Raw genomic sequence first — 12,308 nt, 5'->3', positions numbered from 1 at the left:
TGTGTGTGTGTGTGTGTGTGTTGATCAGAGGACAGCTTGTGAGAGTCAGTTCCCTCCTTCCATCAAGTGTGGGCCTTGGGGATCGAACTCAGGTTGTCAGGCTTGCTATCGACTGCCTTTGCCTGCTGAGCCATCTCTCCAGACCTATTTTTATTTTTGTGACTGGCTTCTCAGCATAATGTTTTCAAGGTTTGTCTATATTTTCTCATGAGTGACTATTTCAGTACCATCATGACAGAATACTACTTACTGTATGACTATATCACAGTTTGATTCTCTGCATATTCGTTGGTAAACATTTGGGTTAATGTTCTATTGCTGCAAAGAGACAACAGGATCACAACAACTCTTCCTCATTAAGTTAGCATGAACAAATCTACATTATGGACATTCATGCAGAAGTGTTCATGGTGGTGAAGAATCGAGTTCCATGACCTCATACATTCTAGGTATGACCTCATATATTCTAGGTATGACCTCATACATTCTGGGTATGACCTCATACATTCTAGATGGTACTCTACCACCAAGTCATATCCCCAGCACCATGCATCTGTTTTATGTGGACACATATCTTCATTTCTCTTGAGTGTATGCCAACTATGGAGTTCCTGGATCCCATGAAAACTCTACATTTTAACATTTTTTGAAGCGCTGCTAGACTTTTTTGAAGTGCCATTAGACTTTTTTCTCTCTTTTCTTTATGTATTTTTTCTTTACTATGTGTCTTAGTTAATGTTCTATTGCTGCAAAGAGACAACAGGATCACTACAACTCTTACCTAGGGATGGTTTTCAGTTCCTCAGGCTTTGTCCATTATTGTCATGGTGGGAAGCAGCACACGGGCAGACAGGTACTGGGAAGGGAGCTGAGACATCTACATCTGGATCAGCAGACAGCAAGAAGCCAGAGATACTGGGCCTGGCTTGAGCATTTGAAATCCCAAAGCCTACCCCCAGCAACACACTTCCTCCCTCAGGACCACACCTTCCAATCCCTGTCAAGTAGAACCACTCCCAGTGACCAACCACTCAAATCTGAGTTTACGAGGGGCATTCCTATTTAAACCACCACACTACGTAGTTGCTTTATTTTAATGCCCAGGATTTCTAACTCAAGGGCTGGAGCTCCCCCCTGGACTGTGTTAGAGGTGAGGCCAATACAGGTACTTCTTGTCTACCTCAGTTCCTGGGAAGACCCATGCAAGTCACCCACGGTCATCTGGTCAAAGGGAATCATGCTCTTCCTTTTCTCGAGCTGCTTCTCATATCCCTGGATCCATTATTCATCAGGGCCATGTATTTATTCTTGGGCACAGGAATCTTTGTGGCTTTATACTTCTCAGAATCATCCAACAAGCCAGCCTTGACTATATCGGCCTTGTAGTAAGTCCAACCAATCGCTGGTGACTTCCCCGACAGAGCAGCCAACCCTATATCATCTCCGGACTTTAGAGGGTTTACAATTGTCTTTGGATTTAGGGTATGATCAATCAATGCTTTATAGAGCAAGTTTATGCCCAGCCATCATTAGATCCTTTGCTAATCCCCAGCAAAGCTACTAGACTATTTTCAAAGTCTCTAGGCCTGTGGCACTCCTACATTTGTGGCATAAGAGTTCCACGGTGCCCACATCCTCCTTGGCTGCTGTTGTCATTTCAGCCACCTTCACGGGTATGCAGTGGCATCTTGGTGTGGATGTGAGCATGAAGTATGCTTCGAGAAATGCCTACTCAAACCCTTTGCTCCTATTTTCTGTGCTATTTATCTTTTGTTATTGAGTCTAAGAAAGTCTTGAGGGGGGGGCGATGATGGAGAGGTGTCCAGGGGTTAAGGTCTTGCTGCCCTTGTAGTTCAGTCACGTGGGATAGATTACAATTTTATCTAACTCCAGTTCCAGGAGATCAGATCAATTAGACTCTACAGGCACCTGCACTCAGTTATGTGCACGCGCACACAGACACACTTAGAAAGAGTGAAAATTAATTGCTTTCTAGTTCCTTAAATATTATGGTTTTAAGCCCTCATCAAAGGTATGATGTCATACAGTGCCACAGACTGGGGACCAAGCCAGTGGGGGACATTCTTATTCAAGCCGCCACTTGGAAAAATATCTCTCTCTCCTCTCTCTCTGTCTCTGTCTCTCTCTCTTTCTCTCTCTCTCCCTCTCTGTATGTGTCTCTCTGTCTCTCTCTCCCTCTTCCTCTCTGTGTGTCTCTGTCTCTCTCCCTCTCTCCCCCTGCCTCCCCTCTCTCTTTTCCTAAAAGTCTTTTTTTTTCAAGTGAGGCCTCAGTTCAAGCCAGAAAACAAGACAAAAGCCATAGTCACTGGTGGAGATTTAACAACTTCTTCTCTTCCTCACAAGGGCCCGTGGGCAGCTGTATCTATGATATCCCTGCTCAGTTCATATATCTGAGTACAAGTTTCCAGTGTTTCCTCTACAAAGTCCATCCACTGCATTGTAAGATGAGTGGTTACAACTGACATCCCACAGTTCCTGCCCTTTCCAGGAGGCAGGAGAGCCTCTGGTGGCTTTGGGACTGGTGAGGGTCACTTGACCTTCTGATTTTGTTGTCACCTGTGGTTTGGTTGGGAACATATGTGAGACCCCCAAGCCTGGCTCAGGGCTCTCTCTTACCCTGAGCCTAGGAATTGATGTGGGAGTGCCAGCATTGTCCACATTGCTGCCACGTTCTCTCAGCTGGGGGGGGGGGGGGCTACAGTTTGGTACGACAAGAGTGTGTGTAAACTGACAAACCGGCTTGTACCCGAAGGAGGTTCTCGACAGGAAGGACTGAGAGTCTCTCATTGTGGATGAAACAAATCCCACAAGCCTGGGTGTGGCCTGAAGCAATGGACACTGCTGTTCTGGTGGTCAGATGTCCAAAGTGAGCCTCATAGTAAAAAGCAAGGAGTCTGTGGGACACCTTCTTTCTGGAGGCTCTGGGAAAAACTCTCCATGACTCGCCCTCATGCCCTGACCAGTGTTCTAACGTCACAGATTCCGCCCCTGCTCCCAGGGGCACATCCCACAGTTCCTGCCCTTTCCAGGAGGCAGGAGAGCCTCTGGTGGCTTTGGGACTGGTGAGGGTCACTTGACCTTCTGATTTTGTTGTCACCTGTGGTTTGGTTGGGAACATATGTGAGACCCCCAAGCCTGGCTCAGGGCTCTCTCTTACCCTGAGCCTAGGAATTGATGTGGGAGTGCCAGCATTGTCCACATTGCTGCCACGTTCTCTCAGCTGGGGGGGGGGGGGGGCTACAGTTTGGTACGACAAGAGTGTGTGTAAACTGACAAACCGGCTTGTACCCGAAGGAGGTTCTCGACAGGAAGGACTGAGAGTCTCTCATTGTGGATGAAACAAATCCCACAAGCCTGGGTGTGGCCTGAAGCAATGGACACTGCTGTTCTGGTGGTCAGATGTCCAAAGTGAGCCTCATAGTAAAAAGCAAGGAGTCTGTGGGACACCTTCTTTCTGGAGGCTCTGGGAAAAACTCTCCATGACTCGCCCTCATGCCCTGACCAGTGTTCTAACGTCACAGATTCCGCCCCTGCTCCCAGGGGCACATCGCTTTCCCCTTTGGGGTCAAATCCCCCTCTGCCTCCCCCTTGTGCTTCCACTGGACTGCTGGACTAATGCAGGATGCATCTCCATCTTTACTTTGGACACATCTGCAAAGTCCCTTTCTGTAGCAGGTTCCATTCACAGGCTCCAGAAGTTAGGACCTGGGTGTCTTTGGGGAAAGGTATCACATGACCACAAGCACCTACCTCTGTCCTTCTCTGTCTTTTTTTTTTTTCAAGCCAGGGTTTCTCTGTGTAGCCCTGGCTGACCTGGGACTCTGTAGACCAGGCTGGTCTCGAACTCAGAAATCCACCTGCCTCTGCCTCCCAAATGCTGGGATTAAAGGCGTGTGCCATCATCGCCCAGCCCTTCTCTGTCTTGATCCACATTATTCCCTTGAGGCAGGGTCTCTCACTAACCTACAGCTTTCCACTTTTCTTTTTATTTTTTTAAATGTATTTATTTATTATATGTAAGCACACTGTAGCTGTCTTCAGATACTCCAGAAGAGGGCATCAGATCTCATTACAGATGGTTGTGAGCCACCATGTGGTTGCTGGGATTTGAACTCAGGACCTTTGGAAGAGCAGTCGGTGCTCTTAACCACTGAGCCATCTCTCCAGCCCCTCCACTTTTCAATTAAGCTGCCAGCCAAGAAGCCCCGGAGACCCTCCCCTCCCTACCTCCCACCCCAGTGCTGGGGATGACAGGCATATGTGTCCACTCCTGGCTTCCGATGTGGCTGTTAAAGAACCAAACGTGGGTCCTCAGGCCTGAGTAGTAGACACTCTTACCCACTGAGCCCCCTCCCCAGCCCCTGAAAAATTTAAAACCAAACATTCTCACCCAATCTGATCCAAAAGACAGACTGATTTGATACAAGCTGACAGAGGATAGGAGGAATGTCTTACATCTTTGTTTTCTGAAACTAAATTGTTGTTTCTATAAGAGCAGGAAATGTATATGTAATATATGTATACACACATATATACATATACATATACATATACATATTCATATGTATTAGATATGCATTACATATATATACACATACACATTGCATATACATTCCATATCCATCAACACTGCAGTACATCACATACAATGATTTTGAATCGGAGCTGGTGTTTGGCGCAGGATTCGCCAGTGGCATGAGAGGGGCACACTGAGCAAAGCGTGCCTGGGGTGTGCAGAACCGAGGCTGCAGAGGAAATTCCGCCATGCAACACCAGCGAGAAGCCAGACAGGCCTGGTGTTTATGGCACCCCAGATTTCGCACTACTTTTTGGTTACTGAATTTTCGGAAATCATTTCTTGTTGGCCAAAATTTCAGGGCTCCTGCATTCAGTTTTATGATCCTACATGGGATCACAACCCACAGTTTTAGAAGCTAGAGTCTAGACCAGGGCCTGACGTCTAGAAAGTTCCCAATACAGGTATGTTGAGTCAACACACCTGTTAAAGTCAACACATTAATCTTCTACCGGCTGTGGCCATTCTCAGCATTCAAGACCCTGAAGATAATTGCCTGCACAGGGCAGTTCTAAGTAATCTGGGGATTTTTCCATTCGCTGGCCTCCACCTTGCCCAGTTAACACACTAGCACCCTGGATCTCTGAAGCAGGTGATCTCAGGTGTTACCTCCACCAAGACTTGAGAAGCATCTTAAGGAAGAAAGGGATGAGATGGACGCGTGAGGTTTCAGAGGGGAATGGCTGAGGAGTCACAGTGGCCATGGCTGGAGATTTTTGAGGTATACCCCCACGCCTGACCCCTGACCTCCTGACCTCCCCCACCATTGATCTTCCTGGAAGTTCTGTGTTTGTGTCTGTGCTCAGTTCGGTTCAGGATGTCCCCTGTAGAGGGATCTTAGGCCATTGAAAAGGCCACAGGAGGGCTGCAGTTTTCTCATGGACTTCCTGAAATAGTGTGTGACTTGCGGGATGCACAAGTGTCCCCAAGAAGAGTAGGATCCTTGGCAGAGTCTCCACAGAAGCACTTCTGCCCTTGCACAGCAGAGTTGTGACATATGACTGGGATTAGCTCAGGAAGGAAAGGCAGTGTCTTCAACGGTGGCCTTCTCCTTGTAGCTTCCCCAAGCTCCTGTGTTGAAGATGCTGAGCCGGTGCCGGTTCAGCACCAAAGCTGACCAGTCCCCATGTGTCTAAGGTGCTATTGCTTGGGGCTGAACTTTTCCTCACAGGTGAAATGGATCATCCTAGTGTCCTTGATTCTGCTGTGATGCGAAAGGACTTTTCGTGTACAAATAATATAGAGCTGAACGGTGTTAATGATAAAGAGAAGATGCAAATCATTATGTAATGACACAGTGTCTTGTCCTCTTCTCCATCTCTTATCCAACTGTCCATCATTCAACACAGTCATCCCCTACCCATCTATCATCCATCCATCCATCATCTCATCTACCCATCATCCATCCTTCCATGGTCTATCCATCATCTATCCATCCATTAATCCACCCATTAATCCATCCAACCATTGTCTATCCATCCATCCATTGTCTATCCATCCATCCATTGTCTATCCATCCACCATCCATTCATCCATTCATCCATCTATCCATCCATCTATAGTCTATCCATCCATCCATTCATCCATTATCTATTCACTCACCACCCACCATCCATCATCCATCCCTCTGTCCATCATCCATCCACCCATTCACACACCCCCAGCCATCATCCATCCATCCGTACACTTGGCAGAATCATTCACTTTCCCATTGTGAGTATAAAAACTATCATATATGTGCCAGAGTTTCTCCACATACATACATTGCATATACATATGAAAGTCATGAGTAAGCTTGAGTCCAGGATACTCAGCTGCTTGATCAAACATATATGGGTCATGGTGGAGAGTGCTTGAATTGGGAACTCAATGCTATCACACGCAGGTGGCAATCTTAGCCTGTATCCATCGCAAAATATCCATTAGCAGAAGGAGGGGAGAAGAAAGGTGCAGTATAGCGGTCTACCACAACAGGCATGAAAACGCCACAGTGTCAGTCATGGCATTCAACACTTGAGTTAGCATCAAAGGACCCCTCCATCTTTAAGTACAAGTGATACTCTGGGAAGGGGACACATGCACACTCCCTACCATGCACCCCATTTTGCCAAATCAGCTGCTCATCACTTATGTGTGTGTCTTATTCCAGGACAGGGGAGTTTAGATGTTCCTAGAGACCAGATTTGAATCCAATCCCGGATTTCTACCTCCCAAAGCCTTAGTCCAGCACTCGGCATAAAACACCACCATAGCAGATAATGACTTGGTAATGACTTCTTGAAATCCTGCCTACCCAAGCCAGGTGCCTGAGGAGATTCAGACAGTTGCCTGTGGTCCCTGCTCTCCAGACACTTAGACTGGAGCCAGAGAGACCAAGATTTCAATGTCTCCCCATAGAGGAATTCCCCAACACTCTTGGCACATCGTCTTAAAAAAGCTTAAAATTGTAACAAAGAAAGCAATTCATTAGGCAACCAACAAAAAAAGTTCACCAAAGAGGACAGATTCCGTGAAAAGTGGCAACCCGTTCCTCTGGAAGGGCGGCACTGTCTTGATTAAAGAGCACACCTGGGAGCCACAACGTGCAAATTATCGATGTTGAAACCACCTTTCCCAAGAGGGAGACATTGAAAACAATCACCTGCCCAGATGCTATCTGCAGAGTTGATTGACTGGACCTGGAGGGATGTGTTCAGAGCCACGGTGGCCCAGTTAAACCCATGCCCCTTTCTGCATGCGTGTATAGGTTCTGACTCTCTTGGGTTTGATTGCGTTGCTTGACTGTTTACCAGGCTCTTTATGTAGATCCTGGGAGTGCACGGATGGGCAGTGACAAATGACGACGTGTGGAAGTTTACACACATTTCTGAAACAATAAGATAAAAATCCTGACTACTCTCTGAGTTACCTGAGGGTCAGTGGCTCTCTGGGACACAGTCTTTTAGACTGTGACATGGAGTACCTGATATGTAACATTAGGTGACAGAAAGGAAGGTCAGTGCGATGACCAGCATATGAGGCACCGATACTGCGCTCCCTGCATACGGAGGCGCCAATGCTGTACAAATGGGCACCAGAGGAAGTGGTCATTATAGAGAAACTGAGTTGATGCCCCCCCTTATTTAAGAGACCCCCCCAGGGAAGGGAGAAGAGAGATGTGTTCAAACTGCTGCTGCTAATACCATAGGTGTGACTGCGGGTTTTTATGTTTTGTTTTGCTTTGTGTGTGTATATGGTGTGCATGTTTGCACGTGTGGCTGCCGGTGCACATGTGTATGAGCATTTGTGGTGACCAGAGGTTGATGTTGGAGTTATCCGATATCAGTCTTAACCTTGTCCAAGAAGGTAGGGTCTTAAGTCAAACTCAGAGCTTGCTGACCGGGCTAGTCCTGCTCGCCACCTTGCTCTGGGCTCCTTTGCCCCTCCCTCTTCCAGGCTTGAATTTCAGGCTCGCCATCCTGCCCACCTAGCACTCAAGTGTGTTCTCAGGATCCAAACTCCATTCCGCATGCTTGCTTAGCAAGCACCTTTAACCAGCAAGCCCTCTCTTCATCTGGGCCTCTGTGCTTGCGGTTTCTGTTTAGTTTAAATTATTTTAATTTGCATGAGTGGCCGGGCAGTGGTGGCGCATACCTTTAACCCCAGTACTTGGGAGGCAGAGGTAGGCGGATCTCTGAGTTCGAGGCCAGCCTGGCCTACGGAGTGAGTTCCAGGACAGCCAGGGCTACACAGTGAAACCCTTCCTCGAAAAACAAAATAATAATAATAATAAATTGCATGAGTGTATACTCATGCATGTATATGAGTGTGCATGTCTGTGTGGGAGTGAATGTGTGTCTGTGTGCATGTGTGTCTGTGCATGCCAGCCTGCATGTGTATGTGTACTACCCGAGAAGGCCAGTAGGAGGTGTCTGATCCTCTGGAACTGGAGTTTCAGGTGATTAGGAGCAGTCTGACATGGAAGCTGGGAATTGAACTGGGATCTTCTGTAAGAGCAGTATGTGCTCCTAATCATAAGCCCCTCTTTCCAGACCTGTGACTGTGCTTTTCAAAGTCACCATTTACTGGTCACTCACCACAGTGACATGTAGTGGCTTCCAAATAACTGCAGCTATCATGTAGGGTGCTGTTGCAACTGCACAACAGAGTCTGAGACTACAGGCCAGTGAAGCATTCCTCGTTGTTTGCAGCAGGCCTTTTGTCACAGCTACAAGAAAACTAGGTACACGACATATGACTGGGCCAAGTGTGTTTGTCAGTGTGTGTCAGGCAAGTTTCACAGCAGAACATAGGTGTGTTTCAGACATGAACTATGTGACCTGCAGTGAATCAGGTGGGTTCCAACTGAGACAGCTGTTCCCAGATAGGAGCCTGAGGCTGAAGCTGATGCAGGAGCATGCCCACAGTGGAAAACTATAATGTGACAGAGGTAAGACTTGAGCCTGGCAGCTAGACTCTGGGGGAAGAGTTCACAGTACAGCAAGCCCAAAAGAAGCTGAGTGCAAGGGCTCTGTGAGGCGATGCTGGAGACTGCCCGGCCCTGGGGACAGGTACCAGGAAGGGGGAAAATCAGGTACATGAGCCCAGCAAGAAGACGCCACTGGTTCCACTCAAAGGTTCAGGAAGCATGGTTCATAGGGTTGACCATGAACGATGGTAAGGATGTAAAAGGAGACGGGGCTGGCAAGATGGCTCAGTGATAGAGATGCTTGCTGCCAAGCCTGATGGCCTAGTTCAGTCTCCAGGAGGAGGAGGGGAGAATCGACTCCTGCAAGTTGTCCTGGACTTGTACCCTGGGACTGACAGACATGTCTTAGAGACAGGGTGACTGATGGTGGGGTGTCCCCTGTCTGCTGTGTTCCTAGAGGCACACACAAGTCTGAATAAGCAGGCCACGTCTTTGCCAAGTAAATTACTGCTCTCTCGACATTCCTTCCCCTAGTCACCAATTAGTTCCTTAGATTTAGTGCTGACCCTAATTGCCCATGGTCTCCCGCAAGGGTTAGCACTTAGAACTCCGGTTGAATGAACGGGCTGTTCAAGGTGTGAATGGATTTCATATTTAGGCGTATTTGTCGCAGCGGGATTGAGGTAGAGAATAGAAATTGCACACATCCGGGGTGGATCACACACCTAAGATGGGGAGCAAAACCCTTCTAAATGAAATCACAGGAAGACATCCCAAAAACAAGGCCTCTTTGAGCAGAATGTGGAGGAAGCACCAGAGATTTGGTGCATTTCTGAAAACAGTTGAAATTATTTAAATGTTTAAAAGGAAAATCAGAGCCGGGCGGTGGTGGCACATGTCTTTCATGTCAGCGTTTGGAAGGCAGAGGTAGGAGGATCTCTGTGGGTTCAGGGCCAGCCTGGTCTACAGAGTGAGTTCCAGGACAGCCAAGGCTATACAGAGAGAAAGATAAACCCTGTCTCAAAAAATAAAATAAAATAAAATAAAATAAAAAAAAAAGAGAGAAAGAAATGTAAAGTGAATGAGAAGCGGGGAGGGTGGAAAGATTGCTCAGTGGTTAAAAACACTGGCCACTGTTGCTGAGGACCCAAGTTTGGTTCCCAGCATCCATATATTCGATGGCTCACAACTACCCATAACTCCACGTCCAGCATATCCAATGCTTCTGGTCTCCATGGGTATCTGTGTTCATAGGCACATAGCCACACAGAAACACACACAAGTATAAATTTAAAAAGTGGGGTGTGGTGGCACATGCCTTTAATCTCAGTACTCAGGAGGCAGAGGCAGGTAGACCTTTATGATTTCAAGTCCAGCCTGGGATACATGAGACGCTGTCCATCCATAAACAAAGACGTGGCATGCTGTAGAAGAGACGGAACGGGACATCTACAGGTCTGGTATGGAAGGCAAAAGTGTGTGATGGAGCTGGGAAACAGATGGCTGGCTCCCAGAATTAGTCAAAGAAAGATAAAAGGGGGACAGAGGTCAACTCGGCCATGGACACAGTGCTGGCTTCAGGGATGGAGTAGCTAGAATTCACTTAAAGGTCAACTAGAAGTTAATAGTTCCCAAGCTGAGCAAGATACTGCCAAAATCAAAGGCATGGATGGTAGGGGAAATAACAATAACATCATCAACAACAAAAATAGGAACAATACGGCATGTATTGAGGACCTACTGTGTGCCAGACCCTGTTGCCAGCCTTCACAGGCACCAACTCATTGTACCTTCACTATGTCACGGGGAGGAGATGCTCTGGTTATTCCAGGTTCATAGAAACAGGGATGTGTTATAGACTGTTCAGAGAATTACCGACTTACCATTTTAATCAGAGCTGCCGTGAATCCCAGAAGGAAGTAAGAACACAGTCCAACGGCTAGCCATTTGGAGGATTCAAATGCGTTCCCAGACTGTTAGACATGTCCAAGGTGCAGGTGAATAATGTATACTATGGGAACACTGATGGATGAACCAGCACACCACACACCCAACAAGGTAGATAGAAATCTTGCTAAAGAATAAGGTTCAAATACCTTTTATATATTGTCTACATAATTATAAACCAAAGCAAATGTATTGGGCACCAAGTGAGACGGAAGGTGGCACACGCCTTTACCCCAGCACTTGGAAGACAGAGGCAGGTGGTCTTTGAGTTTGAGGCCAGCCTGGTCTACAGAGTGAGTTCCAGGGCAGCGAGGGCTACACAGAGAAACTCTGTCTCAAAAACAAAACTGCCAAGAGGTACATGTCTTAACAAGACAAAACAGGACAAAAAAAAAAAAAAAAAAAGGTTCTAGCACGGGACCTAGTTTGAAAGACAACACTAAGGTAACCTGTGCCTGGAGATGTTGCAGCCTAAGATTTACAAGGCTCATTCCCAGTTCTTTCCATCAGTCTCGATAACACAACATCCTCGGAGTGCAGAGTAGGCTAGGGAGCAGGAAAGGCAAAGGAATGTCTGCCAATAACTAATCTTTTTAGGGCACGTGCTTCCGTGCCGGCTTTTTTTTTTTTTTTTTTTTTTTTTTTTTTTTGGGTCTAGCCACACAAAGACAAATCAATCCTGTGAAGCCTCTATTACAAATAAGTAGCAAGGGCACGATGCACAGGAACATGCGCATAACTCAGGCAGGGGTTGAGTATACGGAAGAAAGATGAGGCAGGGTGAGGGAGCCATTATCTCTGAGCTGTAAGAAGGGACGAAAATGGGACTGTCAGTGGACTTCCTGTCTGAGAGAGAAGGTGATACAAAGGCTCTGGGGTGGAGGACGACTTCAGACTGTACCAGGAAGACCAAGCCAGCCAGTGTGGCTAGTGCACACTAAGAGGGAAAGTTCGAGGATGTGATCACACAGGATATAGGCTATAGATCGATCACTCCAGGCTCTCTCTGTACAGCAAGAGACAGGCTTTCGGGTTTTTGTTGTTGTTGTTGTTGGTGGTGGTGGTGGTTTTGTTTGTTTGTTTTCTTTTTCTTCCTAAGTCGGATGGAAAACCATTAGAGGCTATAGAAGTCAGAAGTGGCTTTATTTGATTACCTTGTCAGGGAGGAAGGAGTCCCCAGAAGGGCAGAGGGAAGGCAGAAGGGCTAAGTGGTGATGGATCAAATGGTATTGGTGAGGCAGGGCCAGAACAGTCTGCATTAGGAGTTCATGGGGTTTACCGGGGAGTGGGGTGAAGGACCCCAGACACAGCAAGAGATACAGGTCGGTGGATGGGGATCAAATATTTCCGTGGCCT

The sequence above is a fragment of the Apodemus sylvaticus genome, chromosome 21 (genome assembly GCF_947179515.1).
Source record: "Apodemus sylvaticus chromosome 21, mApoSyl1.1, whole genome shotgun sequence".
In the NCBI taxonomy this organism is placed as follows: Eukaryota; Metazoa; Chordata; class Mammalia; order Rodentia; family Muridae; genus Apodemus; species Apodemus sylvaticus.
Note: the sequence above shows the minus strand (reverse complement) of the source record.